The sequence below is a fragment of the Dermacentor variabilis genome, unplaced genomic scaffold (assembly GCF_050947875.1).
Source record: "Dermacentor variabilis isolate Ectoservices unplaced genomic scaffold, ASM5094787v1 scaffold_14, whole genome shotgun sequence".
Classification (NCBI taxonomy): Eukaryota; Metazoa; Arthropoda; class Arachnida; order Ixodida; family Ixodidae; genus Dermacentor; species Dermacentor variabilis.
This window is the reverse complement of record NW_027460302.1, coordinates 2,890,238-2,909,737: the sequence shown is the minus strand read 5'-3', so window position 1 is coordinate 2,909,737 and position 19,500 is coordinate 2,890,238. Positions and strand designations below refer to the sequence as shown.

Genomic DNA, 19,500 nt, shown 5'->3' with positions numbered 1-19,500 from the left:
GTCTATTGAGGGGTTCCTTCTTGCCCTCAACTGCGAGAGTATAAAAACAGCTGCCCCCGGACGCCAAAAAGGAGGGCTCCGATTTCTTCTGTTGAGTAAAGTGCTCTCCCGTCTCTCTACTTCGGTCAATCTGACCGCCAACTCTTTGCGATGTTAAAATAAACAAGTTGTTTTGTTGTTACCAGTCGACTCATGCTTTGCCGGGACCTTCGGATGCTTCCAGTTGTACCCCAGGCCGCCAGGCCAACGCTACCCTTGGGGCTTGCGACCCAGGTACAACCAAGGGCGTCAGCGCCGAGTTCCCAACAGATCGTACCAGCGGTGCGATCCAAACAGCGGTTGTACAAAGTCCAGTCCGCCTCGGCTCCGGTTCGCATCGCTCTCCGCTGAGCGCGGCGGCGAGCGGCGCGCACATTGAGGAGCTTGATGTCCGGGCAAGGGGAACCGGCAGGTACGGCAACACGCGTCGAAGCCCGATTCGCGCACTCTGCGATGTGCGCGAAGAAATCGTCGCCGCGTGGTGTTTGGGCACAGAAATCGCGGAACATGGGCCAGCGCACTACCGTGTACACACGCCTGGCGCCGCGATTCGGCTGCACGGGGGAGAGGGAGATGGGGAAGTGGTCGGATCCCGCGGTGTCCGGGGCACGCTGCCACTCGTATGAGCAGCGCTCCGATACAAGCGCGAGATCGATCACTGTGGCGGTCCCGCTGCGACGGGCGAAGGTGGGCTGGCCGCTGTTGATGACGGCAAGGCCCGCCGCACCGGCCGCGCCCATCAAGTTCTTCCCCCGGATGGTGGTCTTCGCAGAGCCCCAGCACCCATGATGCGCGTTGAAATCGCCGCACATCACACAGTCACGCGCCAGCGAAGCGGCGAGGCGCGACAGGAATGTCATGTCGCACTGCAGAGCGGGTCGCACGTACACACTCGCGACAGACGTATCGGTGCCGCGCACACGGACGGTAACGGCCACGCACTCGACCACTGCACAGCACAGATGTTCCGTGGCGATGAGGGCGTGCGGGAGAGAGGCACGCACATACACCGCTGCGCGAGGGGAGCCAGGCGGGTGCGCCGCGTCGGTGCAGGGCGCAGCATCGCAGTCGTCGCGTCGGCACTCTGTGGGGCTGCTGTATCCGATGTAGCCGGGCAGCGAGACCTCCTCTGCACGCGCATACGTTTCCTGGAAGGCGAGGACGTCGTAGTCGTGCAGAGGCAGCTGCTCGGCCAACTCGGCATGCCTTCGCCGCAGGGAGTTGCAGTTCCACTGCAGGATGCGCGGCCGACATTCAGCAGTGGGACTGGCCATGATGGTTCGGTGGCTGTTGTAAAGCCACTGCCTGCAGGCAGATGGGTCGTAGCGGGTGGTCAGCTGGCAGCATAGCGCCGACTGCTTGCATGGTAACCAGCAGGTTTGCTACCAGCTGATCCACTGTAGTCTGGCCAGGGGGGGCAGCATTGTCCCGTGTCTCTTGACGGCGCGAGGTTCGAGGGGCTGGTACCGGACGCTTGGGTGCGGGACTGGGGCCTTTCAGCGCGCTCGCATATGACCGCGCCAAGGTTGAGGACTGCTGCTGCTGCTCCTCCCTGACTGCTGCCCTGACAGCACGCCTCGACAGTGCTGCGGTGGAAGAAGCCATGATGGTTGCCACCTGGCGTTCTTCTTGCCATTTGGGGCAGGCGGGGGTGTCGGCCCTGTGGGGGCCCCCGCAGTTCCTGCAGCGAACCGTCCGGCAGGGTTCGCCCTCCGCATGGCTTTTGCCGCAGGAGATGCAGTCGGACGGCCAACTGCAGGATTCCAGCACGTGCCCGAAGCGGCCGCACTGGCGACACTGCACCGGACGCGGCCTGGCCGGCCTCACCCTGAAGCCGAGCTTGAAGAGGCTCAGGTGTTCAGGGGGGACCGGTCCCGCGAACCGGACAGTGACGGTGCTCCCGTCCCGCGTCGCCGACAGCACTGGAACGCTAGACTCCATGGCTCCTAGCAGGTCAGCATCCGCGGGTAATCCGGTCACCCCGTGCAGGTAGCCGGTGCTCTGGCCGCGCACGGCCGGCAGTCGGGCAGTCACCGAGATGCCGTGCAGCTCGGTTATTGCCAGCAGCTCCTCCTGGCATTCCCGGGTGGTGGTGTCGGCGGCCACGATGTTGCGCCTGTGGTTGACGCGCACCGCAGCAACACCGGCCCGCGATGAGAGGGCCGCCGCGAGTGCGAGGCGCGGTGCTCCCCTGAAGGCTCCGCCGGGCGCCGAGGGCCGGAAGAGCACCGTACCGATGACCGCAGGGTCCACCGGGAGTGCTGCAGTCTCCAGGGCCTTCGCACGCCGCCTGTCCCACCTCGATTGCACGAGGGTGAAGCCATCTGAGGTTGGCTCGCTGGCGGGTGGTGTCTGCCTCATTACAGCCGCTGCAGGCACGCTGGGGGCGACAGGGCTGGCGGGCGGGCGCCGCGAGCCGTCCGAAGCGACGGGAGACGAAGACGAGGCAACGGCAGGAGCTTTGTTGTGCTTCTGGTGCTTCTTCCCCTTTCGCTTCGGCAGCGGGGCAGGCTGGCGTGGCGGGTCCCTCAGGAACCGCGCCGCGGGGTGCTCGGCGCCCCGCTTGGACGAGCCGGGGGGAGGTGCGTCCGCCAGCTCCATCGCGTCGGTAGCGTTGTCGCGTGCAGCCGTAGCGCTAGCAGACGCCGTTTCCGGAGGGGCACCCGGTTGGGCGGCCGGAGAGGAGAGGGTGGCAAGATGGCGCCGCCCTGGCCTGCCCCCTCCACGTGGCCGCTGGCTTCAACGTGCTGCTCCGCGCTGGGGGGAGCATACGGCGGCTGCTTGCGACGCGCGGTTGCCTCGTCGTCGTCGCTCTCCGTTTCACGAGCTCGTTTTCTGGAGCTCGACAAGTCCATCTCGTCGTCAGAGGGAGGGAGCGGGACTGAAGCATGGGGCTCCTCGCTTGCGGAGAAATCCTCCGCGGTAGGCTTCGAGGCTACCTCGGGGGCTGACGGACTCGTGGCGTCTCCCGGGGCAGCCTCAGTCTGTGAGGGAACCACGGGTGGAGCAGTGGTGGTGGTGGCTCGTCGACGAAGCCATTCGCCCAGCATGCGTGAGGCCCTCACATGCAGATCCTCCCTGGCGCGTAGCTCGTCAAGGGACGCGGGGCCGAGCGTCAGCCGGCTCATGCTAGCATGGCGTCGGTGGCGCACGGGCGGCGGGCGCTCGCTTGGCGAGCGAAACTCCATCGTGGGCTGCGATGGCCTCTTCTCGCGAGCGGGAAGAAGGCCAAGTGCAGCGAAGGCACGTCACACGTGAATCTCGAAGGTCGCAGGAAGCGTCCGTTGTCGTGCTCGGAATAGGCGAGGAAGAGCGCGTGAGACGCTGTAGCGTCTGCTGCTGACGCAGGAGCTCCAAACCTCACGTCCGCACACGATGGTAGCTCCGAGTGGACTCCTAGCCGGATTCGAGACCCTCGTTATGTAATGAACGAGAAGAAAGGGGGTTAACCAAGGGGCCCGATTTTTATTAGTCATATCATAAGAAGCCAACAAGCACTGACACCAAGGACAACACAGGGGAAATTACTACCAGGATACATAAATACCCAAGAAAGTGGATGGGGAAACAGCGCCGCGGTAGCTCAAATGGTAGAGCATCGCACTCGAAATGCGAAGGTTGTGGGTTCGGTTCCCACCTGCGGCAAGTTGTTTTTTCCTCCACTTTAATTTCCAATAATTTATCGTCTCTTTATTTCATTATTAAGCACAAGTAATTTCCCCTGTGTTGTCCTTGGTGTCAGTGCTTGTTGGCTTCTTATGATATCACTAATTTCCAGCATGTAATTTCGAAGTACTTTTCCCTGTGGATTGCAAATTGACGCCAGTTTAATAAAAATTAGCAATCGTTACGTGCTCCTTTGAGTGCACTTTCCCGAGGGGATGCTTTCTTTGCCCTCTGACTGGGAGCATTGGCCAAGACTAGGGTGGAATTAGAAGGCGATTAGTAAGTCCGAGATAATTACTAATGATCTTACCATTATTTATATGCTAATACCTCAGGTGTATTTATTAATCAAGGAAACAAACCAGTTCTGTATTGATAAAATTTTAGGGAAGGTATTCGACAGCGTAATCGAGTGAAGGTTACTTGAATTTTACGAGACAAGTGTGTCCCAGCTAACGCTGCGATGTCAAGCCTTTCAATAAAAAAAAAGTAAACATGAAATAAAAATTTGGAGGACGCTTAAGCTTCGCCTTTAAGAGTAGAACGCCGATATCATTGGAAGGTCCCTGACTGCTTCTCACGCTTCCCGGTAACTGGAGCGTATGTAAACCGTAATGCTTACCGGGAAACGCTGCCCGTGAACACTATGCACGAAGTCGGGCGTTGTGGTAGAAACGCGGCCTCTTGCGCGGGCCGGAATGCGATGGAGGCGAGCGCCAACTGGACGCAAGGAACCGGGCGAGCTGCTCCGTGGCACTCAAGACACCCGCGCGCCGGCGCGCTCAAATGACGGACGCCGAGGCTGATCTGTGAATGGTAGAAACGTTGGAAAAAAGGTTCCTTTGAGTTTTCGCGTAAAAGAATTATGTTTTCTCGTATAGTCAAATTACAATCCGAGAGGTGTCATGTCTGTAGGTTGTGTATAAATCATAGTTTACGATTTTTCCACATATTTTAGCTTGAGAAGTTCAGCTAGCTCAGTAAATTCCTTGCGTTATATGGAGGGCCTGGGTATGGGTGGTTCGAAAATCTTTGCCGAAACGACATCCAATACCGGACGCTGGATTCTTAGCGACACAGGTTCCTTAAGGCTATCGCTTTAAAAACAGATACAGTGCACGACTTATTTACAAGACTCACGGTGCCCGGCCGTCACATGCCTGACGATCGAACATCGTGGGCATAAAAATCACCTCATGCACTCTGCCCCCCCCCCCCTCCGAATTAAGTAGGTGTCGATACTGATACGGGGATTATGCGTACGTTAAGAGAAAGCAAGAGAGAGGGATAGGGGAGGGAAGGCAGGTAGGATAACCAGACGCACGTCCGGTCTGCTTCCCTGCCCTGGGAGAAAGGGTCTGGGGACGAAGAGAGAGATAGAGAGGAGGTAAAGAGAGCACAGTTTCGCGCACATTTGAAGGTTCGCACCAATCGACTTGAGGTCTTGAGCTCAAGTTGAGTGCGGAAGTGCCAGAGAAGGGCTAGCGAAAAACTTAGGGCCATCTGGCTGAAGGTTGCAGCGGTACAGAATGTCGTCGCGTAGGACAAAGCGCCGGAGAGAAGGGTCAGAAAGGCCAGAGAGCGGACGGTTGGTGATGAATCGCAATAAATAATCGCGGTGCTGCCCATGTCGACATTGATCGAATCGGGAATAGCTAGCACACAAGCGTCGCATCATGGTCAGGAGAGCCAGTACTGTCCACCTGGTGACGCGAGAGACACTCTGCATCCTGGTGCAATGTGCCAGACTTGTAGGTTACAAAACGAATACTCTGCGTGTCTCGTAATCAGATTGTGGTTTTCGCACGTGAAACCACAGAATTCAGCTCCATTCAACACACTTGCAGCCCAACGACCAAGGCGTCCTTTCAGGTCCTTGAGAGAAGACAGACAGTAAGGGGCGTGGTGGTCGCTAATAACTGAGGATGGATGGCCATAAAAATACGGGCGAAATTTTGTTACCAGTAAGACTAAGGCTAGGTACATACGCTCTGTGATCGAAGAGTATCGTTCGGGAGTAAAAATGAAGGCGGCTGGCTAAGGCAGTGACTTGTTCCTGGCCATCGCTGACGCTGGGCGAGGACAGCGCCCATGCCATGTCCACTGGCGTCGGTGCTAACTTTACCGGACGCAGGGGGGTCGAAGTGGGCCAGTACAGGTGGTGAGGTCACCAAACCGATTACCACAGGGAAAGCAGCGGCTTGTTCATGGCCCCGTGAGAAATGCATTTACGTACTTCCACAAGGGGACGAGCGATGTTTGCAAAATTTCGTACAAAACACCGAAAGTACGAGCATAATACAACAAAACTACGAACATCTTTAGTGGAACACAGCACTGGTAAGTTCTTGACGGCACGAATCTTGTCAGGATCAGGCTGGACGCCGGTAGCATTACAAGACGGCCAAGTACTGTTACTTTCTTCTACTGAAATTACACTTGGCGGAGTTGAGTTGAAGACCAGCTCGACGAAAGACAGATGGTATAGTTGACAGATGGATAAGGTGACTCTAGGACGCTGGCGAAAACACAATGACGTCGCGGAGGTAACCAAGGCAGATTGACCATTTGTAGCTTCTAAGAGTCCATTATCCGTTCAAATGTAGTTGGAGCATCACACAGTCCAAAAGGCATAGCACTCAATTGATAGAGCCCTTAATGTGTAATAAACGCTATCTTCTCGCGGTCCATCTCACCAACATAAATATGCCAGTACCCAGAGCGGAGATCTATAGATAAGAAGTATTCGACTCAGTGAATGCAGTCCAGGGCATCATCAATGCGTGGAAGCGGATATACGTCCTTGCGTGTTATTTTGTTCAAAGAGCGATAGTCGACGCAAAATCTCCAGCTTTGATCCTTCTTCATGACCAGGACAGCCGGAAAGGTCCATTGGTCTGGAGGATGCCTCGACGACTCTTTTGCAAGCATTTGGCAAATACACGCAGAATGGCTTGATGTTCAGCCTGAGACACGCGGCAGGGATGCCGGCGGACAGTACTAGCAGCACCAGCAGCACCGGTATAAACATGGTGAGTCACCAGCGACGTTTTACCTAATGAACGGTCGTCGAAGTCAAGGTGTCACTGCGGATCTCAGCAGGTTGGTCGGGAAGTATATCAGGAGCCATCACCTTCGTAAAATTGCTGTGGATCGAAATGGAGGTGCTAGATGCAGCGAACGCGGCTGATTGTCAGCAACTAAGACGGATATGTCACATGCGTAATGTTCACACACCTTTGCCACCGAAAAGCCTTGTTGGTGAAGAGTCGAGAAGCTGAAGTTGAGGAGAGGAAAATGTGCCTGGTTGACGGTGACAAGAACGAGAGCGTGCGGAACACGACATTTCGAGCGAGAGGAACGTCGACACCATCTAGTCGCCATAGGGAGCGGACGGTGACGCCGACAGGACGACACACGTGGCGGCTTGTGGTTGCAACCGCACAACTGAGCACAAGCGGAGTGGCCTTAAAGCTGGCATACTGGCAAAACAAGGAAGCTCAAGTTGAAGCAACCCAGTACAAAGTGAGTGAGGGGCGAATGCGTCGACAAAAAATCCAAGCCAAGAACGACCTCGTTGGGCCAATGCTCGAGGGCGGCAAATACAACATTAGCATGGTCAACGACAATGATGACACGACCTGTGCACATCCCCAACACTGCAAGTCTTCTTCCGTCAGAGGTATGAATAAAACTGGAAGTGGCAGTGGTCAGTACTTTTTTGAGACCGCGGCAAAAGTGAGCAGTAATAACGGAAATCTGCGCACCAGTGTCGGCGAGTACAGGGACTGTTACACCATCAACATAAACGTAGATCAAGCTTCGTCTTGTCGGCAGTACAAGCAGATGATTTGCAGCAGAAGATGGTGCAGCATCACCTTTTAGAGAGCTAGTTTTCCTGTCCAAAACTGAGCGGCGAGGTCGGGCTTCATCGTTGTGGGGAAGGAGACAACGCGTGACGTGGACAACTGTGTCATTTCAGGAATCGCCAGCCGTTAATGCGCGGGGGCGAGTACGAGCGGGTCGAGAGAAAATCGAGGGGCATTTGCTCCTTGAATGTCTGACGTCGCCTAAGTACTACGGAGGCGAAGTTTCTTTGCTCGTTTTGCATTTGCGTTTGTCCCTAGGCGTGCCGGCATTGCGCTGTGAGGTCGTGTGCCTGTGTCTTGATACCGTGCGCCGTCCATAAGTTTTTTTCGTGCGTTTCCTTGGATGTTGCTGGCGCCAATGAGTTTCCTACAATACTTACTAGAGGGAACTCTGGCACTGCAGTCGTTGTACCACCATGGGAATGATGGGAAGCACATGGATTCGTCTGATCTTCGTACTTGTGGATTCAGACGTTCATGTGGCTTTGTATATCACGCTGTATAAATCTTATTGGTGTAAGTTTCAGCGCAATCTGTGCGAAAAGTGCGAAAGTGCGAAAAACGCCGCGAACACGCACAGTTGCTATTAATTGCAACGATTGAGCTTGTCCAGGTGCCCAAATCGAAACGCGCCAAGCGTCTAAAGACACTGGCATGCTGGCGATAAATTCATAAGGGCGCTTCATTCGCTTGTCCACGCATGCGTCCGTGGAGAAAGAAGAAGACGGCGTTCCGAGCGGTCGCTTTTTTCATGTTCTCCGCTCCAAAGGATTTATCGGCCCCTGGCCGAGGTGCTGCTGAGGCTTCAGCCAGCAGCAAATGAATATACCTTGTTGTGCTACCTCGTCTTCCTACCGGCAAGCTGGTTGTGGACTCCGTTTTTCTGCATGCTGACTTAAGTGGTCGACCGTACAGAGCCCAAGCTTTCAGAGACGCCTTTCGGAACGTTATTGACCTCAAGGAAATAAGTTCCATCGGTAAATTTCAGATGTCGCACGTGTGGTTGGTGACGTGCAAATCAGCAATGATAAAATCAAAGCTAGTTACGTGCGGAGAATTATCCGTAAAAGGCAGACGCTGTGTCGTTATTGACCCCGAGCCCAGGGAAGTGAAAATGAAGCTTTTACGGCTTCCTGGGCGTTTGGAAGACGATTACACTTAAGATGCGCTCCAGGCTTACGGGAAAGTGAAGTCTATATGAGCAGAATGCTGGAAAGTATCGGAAGTGGAACAAATGCGTACCCTAAATCATGACGTGGTGTTGACTCTTGCCGATGGAGTCGGCGTTGGGGGACGTTCCATATCTGCTACATGTTTGGGGAGTGCAGAGCCTTGTATTGATTCCAGACCGGCCCCTGCTTTGTCTCCGCTGTAACAAGGTTGGGCACATTCGTTGAAACTGCAGAACCACACGTTGTGAAGCCTGCCGACGCTTTGGCCACACAGGTGAAGAATGTGTTGTGACATACGCCTACAAGTTACGACACAGAACAAGGCCTCCGGATGAAAGCTTGCGGGATCACATAATGGATATTACTGAGCTTCTCGACGCGACTGGAGACGTTCTCTCTTCCGCAGATACCAGCTGTGCCAGTAAGGCCCCTCTACATGTTAAAGACAATGGAACCGCAGAATTGCCCGTGGAAAAGAAAAGTAGCGAAGAGAAAGAAGCACCCGTTACCACGCAGCCAGTTGCTGCCCAGCCAGCGAATGAGGCAGCCGCTGATGACTCATCTGCTACACCGAAGCATCTCAGCACGTGCGCTATGCTGGCAGAGGACAAACGAAGTAGCGCGGATACGTCAATTCCGAACCTCCGTGCGACTAACAGATCGGAATCAAGCACGGACAGCGAGACGGCCAGTACCACAAGAGGAGCACGTCGCCGCAAAACGACGACACATTCAGGAAAGTGCCGGCGATCACGGTGCAGGAGGCCTGGGGAGGGGGGGGGGGGGAGCCCCAACGTTACCCTCTAGGACCGACCGCATAGAGAATTAAGTCCAAATAGTGGGTAGTCACCATGGCCCTGTCCCAGCAACTTCTCTTCGCAACTTTGAACGTACGAGGCCTTAGGCCTTTGCCACGCGGTCTTTGCAGGAACAGGCGCAGCTTCGCTGGCTTTTGTCTAGGAAGCGCCTTGAGTTCATCGCCGTGCAGGAGACGAAGATTGAGAGTGATGACGAGACAGAAAGGGCTTTGCGACCTTTTCTGTCTGAATATAAGGTCTGCGTTTCACACGCTCTTGGTTTATCCGGGGCTGTTTCCTGTTTCTGAAAAAGAGCCTACTTTGTTCAGCATTTAGTTACCATGTGGACACTGAAGGTCGATATATATATGTTGTGATTTTGTGTTGCAGGGTGTGCCATGGCGAATAGTCAACGTGTATGCATTTAATGACGCTGCAAAACGAACTCTTTTATTTGATACCGTGTCTATTCTATTTGACTGTGATCGCTGCATTGTTTTAATGGGAGATTTCAATTGTGTATGTGATCCGAACGATCGAAGCGGCGTTAACACTCAGCGGGACAGGAGTGGTGAAGTTTTGTCTAACGTAATAGAAAATTCAGGGCTCATTGATATAAGGGTGTCGGGACAGGGAGCTCGCTCTTATACACGAATTCAAGGTCGCTCTTACGCCCGCCTCGATCGGATTTGTGTTTCTTCATCACTCCTCTTCCGAGGACTGTCCTGTATCTCAGTTTCGCTCTTTGATAATTGCGTGGTTATCGCAAAGATTGGTGAAAAATCTGTAACTAATTTCCGACCACAGTGGGCACTCTGGAAGCTTAACTCTGAGCTCCTAAATGATCAGGAATTTATTAATCGCGTGCGCATGGCCCTAACCAATTCTCTTTCTACTGACGTGCCATTATTTGCAGCTTGGGAACTCTTTAAACAAGAGGTTCGTACAGTGGCTATAGAAGTTGGCTCGGTGAAATAATTCTATAGAAAGAATGAAGAAAAAGTGCTTCTTAAGAGCCTATGTAGCCTTTGTGAGATTGAATGCGAAACGCCAGGAACTTACATTGTTGATATAGAAAACATTAAATGTGAGTTACAAAAGTATGACGCACTACGTTACAGAGGTGCGAACTCGATCTCGGAATAGGCGTGCTCTGCAGTCTGAGCAACCAACACGTCAAGCTTTACTTGATGAGCGACGTCACGGCATTTCCAAAGTAATTCCGGAAATATACTCCGAAGGTAGTCTTCTAACAAATACTAATGGCATAATTTCTCAGTTCGAAACTTTCTACACTATGTTGTTTAGTGCCCCTCCGGATGATCACGATGCAGAAGTTTTAGAGAATTTTGTATCTCTTGTAAAACCGTTACAGGATGATGAATGTGCAGTTATGAGTGGTAGTCTTACGATCCAAGAAATTGAGCTAGCTATAGATCAGCTGCCTTTGTCGAAAACACCCGGCCCCGATGGACTTTCAAGAGAATTTTACAAAGCTTTCAAATCAATTATCAGCCCCATATTATTGGATATTTTTATTGCAAGTTTAGAGGTTGACGCCCTTCCCCAGTCTTTTTGCAAAACCCACACAGTTTTAATTCCCAAAAGTTCAGATAAAGAGAAACATCGTTCCGTTGAAGGCTACAGACCAATCACATTGTCAAACGTGGATTACAAAATTCTTGCGAAAGTTCTATCTAATAGATTGCAATTTGCAATGTCAATTCTCATTGGTTCCCCTCAGACGTGTGGAATTAGGGGCAGATCCATTCAAACCAGCATACATATCGCCCGGACACTTCTTCAATACTGTTATGGTTCCACTGAGCAGCTTGCAATGCTCCAGGTAGACCTTGCTAAAGCTTTTGATCGTGTCAGTCACTCCTATTTATTTCCTCTTCTGGAACAAGCCAATGTTGGCTCCGTTGTGCTTAAAGGCGTTAAGCTTTGCTATACGTGTTGTAGTACTCGTTTAGTTATTAATGGCGAACTCTCTGAACCCGTTTCCATTCAGCAAAACAAGGATACCCGATGTCCCTATTACTATTCGCCCTTTATCTGGAACCGCTATGCTTAAGCGTAATTCAGTCGAGTTAAATCCGCGGCTTCAATATACTGGGTAATGAAGTAACAGTTTTTGCTTATGCAGATAATTTAGCGTTCTTCTGCACGGATAAGTCCAGTGTTGAAAAGGTAGTATCAACAATAGCGGAATTTGGCAGCATGTCAGGAGCAAGAATGAACTTCTCAAAAAGCTTAGGCTCATGGTTTGGCTCATGTGGCTGTACACCAGAACAGTTTGCAAGCGTTAAGTAGACCGGTGTCCCGCCAAAGTATCTTGGCGTGCCGCTAGACGCATGTAAATTAAGCGCACACTATTGGAAAGAACGGGGTTCGGCCCTGCAAAGTTACGCCCAGACATTCGTTCTACGCCGACTTTCTATTTTTGGGAAAGCCGAAGCCTGCAATAAGTTCTTGGCAACAAAAATTTACCATGTATTGCAAGTTATTCATTGCGCCAGGCTCTAGATCCAACGCTTTCACCGAATCTTTGCAACCGTCGTATGGTCTTCAACATTTGAGCCCATGAGGCGAGGCAATATTTGCAGGCCCGTTAGTGAAGGTAGGCTGGGTCTGGTACATCTTTATGTGCGGAAATAGTGTCTCGTTTCTTCTTTTTACGCGATACATCGCATCCTATAATTCGGTCATTCATGCAAGTCACACTTGTTAATGCGTTACCTGATTTCATTGTTTCTTCCAATTTTTCTTCGCGTCTATGCTTGGGGGGTGGGGGGGGGGTTCATGCAAGGTTTACTTGGCGGTTCGTTTCCTGAGAGTTCGGTTTTTCACTGAATACTTGTACTCTGTGTCGCGTAAAACGTTATACAAAGATTTATTTTTCATACTAGTTCCGCCTCCATTTTTTTTATCTTATGGGGTTTTACGTGCCAAAACCACTTTCTGATTATGAGGCACGCCGTATTGGAGGACTCCGGAACTTTCGACCTCCTGGGTTCTTTAACGCGCACCTAAATCTAAGTACACGGGTGTTTTCGCAGTTCGCCCCCATCGAAATGCGGCCGCCGTGGCCGGGATTCGATCCCGCGACCTCGTGCTCAGCAGCCCATCACCATAGCCACTGAGCAACCACGGCGGGTCCCTCCATTTTACCGATCACTATACATTCAATGGCCAGGTCACGATGTACTAAAGCGAGTTCGTAAAATGTATATAAAGTCTAGCTGCAAAACATTCTTTTATAGCCTTCATAGTAAAATCATACCGGTAAAAACATGGCTACAGAAAAAGGGTATCTTTGTCTCCTCTGTTAACTGTCGCCTTTGTGACGTGCCAGAGACGATTGAACATTGTTTTGTTAGCTGCCTCGACGCCATACTATTTTGGGATGTCCTCCAACGGACTTAAAAAAAAAGACTTTGAGATTAACGCTCATACTCTGCGATACCTGCTGCCGACCTCTGACAATATTGCACCTTTCGATATGTTTTTTCTCATCGGAGCGCCCAGATTGTGGAAAATGCGAATCATGGACCGAAAGGCCGAAACGATTGTACGTACAAGGGTACATTTCATCCAAATGACACTGCACCTAAAGCAAATTTATGATGGACTTGATACACAGCCGGACTGGTACCCCCTTTTGGTGAGGTGCCTATCCTTAACACCCTTTTAAAGTGAAACCTCCATTTCTACCCACACTATGAACGATACCTTTTCCCTGTGTGGCTTTCATTGTGCTCTCCATTGTCTGACTATGCACAACTGGTGAATGTCGGGTTGTTGCTACTGTAATAAATACCATGAAAGAAAGAAAGTAAAAGAAAAGCGTCCATTGCTTAATGGTTTCAATATCAGGCTTCTGTGCTAGAGTTCCTGTGTTCGAATCCTACCGCCAGACAATTTTAATGATGTTCATTTAATTATTTATTACGCAGTACATTGTTGAAAATGACGAGTTTACAAAGTCACAAAGCCGTTTGAAGCCAAAAGAACGAAGTTTAGGCAAATCCATGCGCTTCCCATAATTGCCATGCCGGTACAACTGCTCTCACTGCAGCTCCCGTAGACACTAGCGCCAGAGTTTCCTCCAGTAATTATTGTATGAAACTCGATAGACAAGAACGGCACCCAGAGCGGCGCTGCTGCGCCGGCGTTGATAAAACCCCTTGATAATTTGAAAGTAGCGACACTCTCCTCCTCACGGCGCTGCCCTCCTCGATTCTCCTCGCCCGCCGGCTGCGCACGGCACGCTTTTCCTCCTGGGCTCCCGCGGACGGGCCGCAGGATTCTATGGAGGCGTGTTATTTTGGGCCAGTTGCGCGCCCCGGTGGGGTTAAATATTTTGAGAAATGCTAATAACAGCATCGATAATGCTGGAGGCAACGTTTATCAGGAGGTTGGTTTTTTCTTAAAGCCGTATGAACGGGATACACCGATGTAAAGGGAGCTTTGAGGCGAGTTCTATACACTAGACAATTTTTTAGCCACATGATCAGATGCTTTACTTCATGCGTCTGATCTAGTATTGCTTGTGACACATCCCTTTGTGTGTGGCTTATTAAGCGAAAGCCTTAGACCTCTGTTTCAAGGTCCCGTTGCGAGCTACAGACAATATCACGTGACCGAAGGAAGGCGAGAAGCGAACCAAAGCATGTGCAGCTGCGTATAAGAGAGGATTAATGATTAGCAAAGTAATGATTGATTAGTGATTGGATTAAGATGAATTCGGGTGTATTAAGGAGGTTTAAAGTGGATTAAAATCGATGAAGGTGCATTAGGGTGAATGAAGTGGATTAAGGTGCATAAAGGAGCACTAGGTTGGGTTAAGGCCGATGAAGGTGTATTAGGGTGGATGAAGGTGCGTTGAGGTGCATTAAGGACGATTATAGTGGATTAGGGTGGATTAAAGTGCATGAAGAAGGGTGGATGAAGATAAGGGTGGATTAAGAAGGATTAAGGTCTATTAAGGAGGATTATGGTGGGCTAGGTTCAATTAGAGTGAATGAAGGAGGATTAGGGCGCATTAAGGAGGATTAGGGTGTACTAAGGTAGATTAATGTAGATTCGGGTGAATTAAGGCGAATTAAGGACGATTGTAGTGGATTAGGGTGGATTAAAGTGAATGAGGGAGCATTAGGGTTGATTAAGGAGGATTAAAGTGCATTAAGGATGCTTAGAGTAGATTAAGGTCGATGAAGGTGGATTAGGGTGCATTAAGGAGTAGTTTCGTGGATTATGGTGGATCAAAGTGAATGAAGCAGGATTAAGGTCGATGAATGTGGATTCGGTGGATTAACCTGCATTAGGAGTATTATGGTAGACTAATCGACCTTAATACTCAGTGAACCCTAATTCAGCTTAGTACACCCTAATCCACCTTAGCACAACCTAATCAAACTACATCGCCCCTAATGCACCTTAGCCTATCCTATATGGTCTTAATCCTCCTTTATTAATACAAATCCATCATAATCCGCCTTAATCCTCCCTCATCCACCTTAATGCTTATTCATACACCTTAATCCAACTTAATCCTGCTTAATAGTCCCAATCAACCTTAATACACCCTAATCCACCTCTATCAAACATAATCCAGCTCCATGGTCCCCAATCCACCTTAATCTACCCTAATCCATCCTAATCGGTCTTCATCCTCCTCTATCAACCCTAATTCACCCTAATCCAGATTAATCGGCCTTAATCTTCCTTTACCCACCTTAATCCTCCTTAATCCTCGTTCATGCACCCTAATCGGTTTTAATACTCTTCCATCAACCCTTCACCTTAATCCATCATAATCCGCATTAGTCCTCCTCCACCCACCTTAATCTTTGTTCATGCATCTTAATCCTTCTTAATGCACTCTAATCAACCATAATCCTCCCTAATCCACCTTATGTCAATCACTAATGATTCATTAATTAACTTGGGTAATCATTCTCTTATACAGGGGTGGACATGCTTTGGGTCTCCTCTGGCCTTCCTTGGGTCACGTGAAACTTCCAGCTTACAACGCGATCTTGACACGCAGAGATCTAAAGACTTTCGCCTTAAATTTAAAAAATTCAATGTTGACAAGCTAACGCTCATCACCTGCAATACCACGGGTATACTTGCCACTAATTTTTTCAGGGCGCAAAGCAGAATCTATGAGGCTGCACTTCCAACTGAATAACAACAGTTAGCGACATGCGAGGTGATGGAGCCGCCCCAGAATATTAAGCATACTTAGGAGAAACGCAACAAAAATGCTGGTGAGCAGGCCGGAAGAATGAAAAAAATGCAGCATTACGGGATGCTTTGCTACGAGCTATAAGAAAGAAGCCTTAGATCGCAAACAACGCTGTTCTTTGTAGAAACAAAGTTCTTTTGGCCAAGGGCATGCAGCCACTGCTTCCTGCGCAAGCCGTCACGCTTTCCTTGTGGAATCATAAAAACGGCATAACCATCTTGAGGCTTTTTGCTGCAGTTATATGTGCAAAAGCAAGACATAGCGCTAGCACATAGAGCAGGAAACACAGCGTACAACGTTCGCTACGCCGAGCTAAAGCGCCGAGCCAACCATGCTCAGGAGGAAAATGGCGCGAACGAAAAAGAAAAACAAGCAAAACTCAAGATCCGCGCGTTTCCAAGGGCAACGGCAGGGAGACCAATCGTCGTGCAGAAAAACGGGGGCAAAACTGGTTGCCGCCGGGGGAACGCACAAGGGGCGAGGAGGTCGCGCGGCGGCGGCAGAGTTCCAAAGCGTGTCGCTACTTTCAAACTATGGAGGCATAGAGTTTCTTACAAAAATTACTAGAGGGAACTCTGGCGCTGCAGTCGTTGTCCTACCATGGGAATGATGGGAAGTACATGGATTTGTCTGATCTTCGTACTTGTGGACTCAAACGTTCTTGTGGCTTTGTATATTACGCCATATAAATCTTATCGTCGTATATTTCAGTGCAATCCATATTCTTCGAAGTGCAGAAGACGCCGGGAAAGCGTACAATTGCTATTAATTGCAACGATTGAGCTTCTCCAGGGGGCCAAATCGAAACGCGCCAAGCGTCTCAAGGCACTGGCATGCCTGCGATAAATTCATAACGGCGTTTCATTCGTTTATCGATACATGCGTCCGTGGCTTAATGATTTCAATATCTGGCTTCTGTGCTAGAGTCCCTGTGTTCGAATCCTGCCGTCCGGCAATTTTATTGATGTTTATGTAATTATTTATTACGCAATAAACTGTTGAAAATGACGAGTTTGCAAAGTCACAAAGCCATTTGAAGCCAAAAGGACGAAGTTTGAGCAAATCCATGTAGTTCCCATAATTATCATGCTAGGACAACCGCTCCCATTGCAGCTCCCGTAGACACTAGCGCCAGAGTTCCCTCTAGTAATTCTTGTAGGAAACTCTATGTATCAAGGGACTTTATTTCATCCTAAAGTCCCTTGATAGTTTGAAAGTATCGACACGCTTTGAACTCTGCCGCCGCCGCGCGACCTCCTCGCCCCTTGTGCGTTCCCCCGGCGGCAACCGGTTTCGCCCCCGTTTTTCTGCACGATGATTGGTCTCCCTGCTGTTGCCCTTGGAAACGCGCGGATCTTGAGTTTTGCTTGTGTGTTTCTTTTTCGTTCGCCCCATTTTCCTCCTGAGCACGGCTAGCTCGGCGTAGCGAACGTTGTACGCTGTGTTTCCTGCTCTATGTGCTAGCGCTATGTCTTGCTTTTGCACATATAACTGCAGCGAAAAGCCTCAAGATGGTTATGCCGTTTTTAGGATTCCACAAGGAAAGCGTGACGGCTTGCGCAGGAAGCAGTGGCTGCATGCCATTGGCCGAAAGAACTTTGTTCCGACAAAGAACAGCGTTGTTTGCGATCTAGGGCTTCTTTCTTATAGCTCGTAGCAAAGCATCCCGTAATGCTGCATTTTTTTTCATTCTTCCGGCCTGCTCACCAGCATTTTTGTTGCGGTTCTCCGAGGTATGCTTAATATTCTGGGGCGGCTCCATCACCTCGCACGTCGCTAACTGTTGTTATTCAGTTGGAAGTGCAGCCTTATAGATTCTGCTTTGCGCCCTGAAAAAATTAGTGGCAAGTATACCCGTGGTATTGCAGGTGATGAGCGTTAGCTTGTCAACATTGAATTTTTTTTAAAGCTTTAAGGCGGAAGCCTTTAGATCTCTGTGTGTCAAGGTCGCGTTGTAAACTGGAAGTTTCACGTGAGCCAAGGAAGGCCAGAGCAGACCCAAAGCATGTCCACCCCTGTATAAGAGAATGATTACCCAAGTTAATTAATGAATCATTAGTGATTGACATAAGGTGGATTAGGGAGGATTAGGGTTGATTAGAGTGCATTAAGAAGGATTAAGATGCATGAACAAAGATTAAGGTGGGTGGAGGAGGACTAAGGCGGATTACGGTGAATTAAGGTGCAGGGTTGATGAAAGGGTATTAAAACCGATTAGCGTGGATTAGGGTGCATGAACGAGGATTAGGGAGGATTAGGGTGGGTGAAGGAAGATTAAGGCGGAATAATGTGGATTAAAGTGAATTAGGGTTGATAAAGGAGGATTAAGACCGATTAGGATGGATTAGGGTAGATTAAAGTGGATTAGCGCCATGGAGCTGGATTATGTTTGATAGAGGTGGACTAGGGTGTATTAAGGTAGATTGGGACTATTAAGCCGGATTAAGTTGGATTAAGGTTCATGAATAAGCATTAAGGTGGACGAAGGATTATTAAGGCGGATTATGATGGATTAGTATTGATAAAGGAGGATTAAGACCATATAGGATAGGCTAAGGTGCATTATGGGCGATGTAGGTTGATTAGGTTGTATTAAGGTGGATTAGGGTGTACTAAGCTGAATTAGGTTTCACTGAGTATTAAAGGGAAGCTAAAACGGTTTTCGATTTCCATGAATTGCTGGGATTGGGAAGAACAGACCTAATAATTTACGGTTCCGAAATTTTTTTTTTCGTTTTGTTAATATAAGGGGCGGAAATCGCTTTCCAAATCACCCGCGCGGACCCCATCGCTTCCCGGAGCGCCGGGTGAGGTTGTTGCCAGAGGAGTGAACCGGCGAGAGCGACGTCATGGGTGGAGACCGAGCCAACCGAGCTGCGGACCGGCGTGCTGACATGTGCTGGCATGCCTCTTTCCGTCCTGCGCTTTACTGAACGACGCTACGAGAGATCTGGCGCCGCCGCCGCCGCTCACGTTTGTTTTACGATTTTCGTAAACTGTTCTTTCCTTCTGTGCTGCGTGAGTGCCTACAGTCAAGGACGCCCAACATGCCCTCGTTCTGTGCAGCATTCGGCTGCGCAACACAGGCGGGCGAGACGATGTGGTGTTTCACAAATTCCCGAAGGAAAAGAAGCTTGCAGCGCAGTGGGTACGTGCGGTGAGGAGAGATAAGTTTGTGCCGACGAAATCGACTGTGCTGTGCTCGGACCATTTCCGCGACAGTGACTATCATCGGAGCTTGACAACGATGCGGGCAATCGGTATTCCAGTTAAATCGGCGCGACTGAAGCCCGGCGTTGTTCCGTTTATATTCTCCTACAAGAGAAACACCTCGCCACCTCCAAAAGAGGCCTTCGCCAAGAGGAGAAAGCGTGAGGTAAGGGTTTTTTATGTGCACACAGGTAATTTTTTACCAGATGATCCCCTTAGTGTCGAACAAACGGTCTACGACGAAGTGAGGTGGAGGCACAGCCGGGAATATGCACCTGCGTGCAAAGTGCTTGCCGTTTTCATCCTGTTTTGCCTCTCCGCTTTGTCACGGAACACTGTACTACAGCTGTTTGTTCGGCGCTGTTCTGATACGGTGAAATAACTGGCCGGGGGTACGCTTGCGCATTCAGTGATATTTGTTACTCGTCCTACCTCGCGGTGCCCGCAGATTTAGCTGTTCAGCATTCGTGTTCAAATCGCACGACATGAGG

General features: G+C 50.3%; 1 non-coding gene across 1 annotated transcript; it reads left to right on the top strand.

Annotated features, from left to right (window-relative positions):
- Positions 1 to 3,611: 3,611 nt before the first annotated feature.
- TRNAS-CGA (transfer RNA serine (anticodon CGA)) lies at positions 3,612 to 3,684 on the top strand. The gene has a single exon. It is a non-coding gene; the product is annotated as a tRNA-Ser (tRNA).
- The last annotated feature ends 15,816 nt before the right edge of the window (positions 3,685 to 19,500 follow it).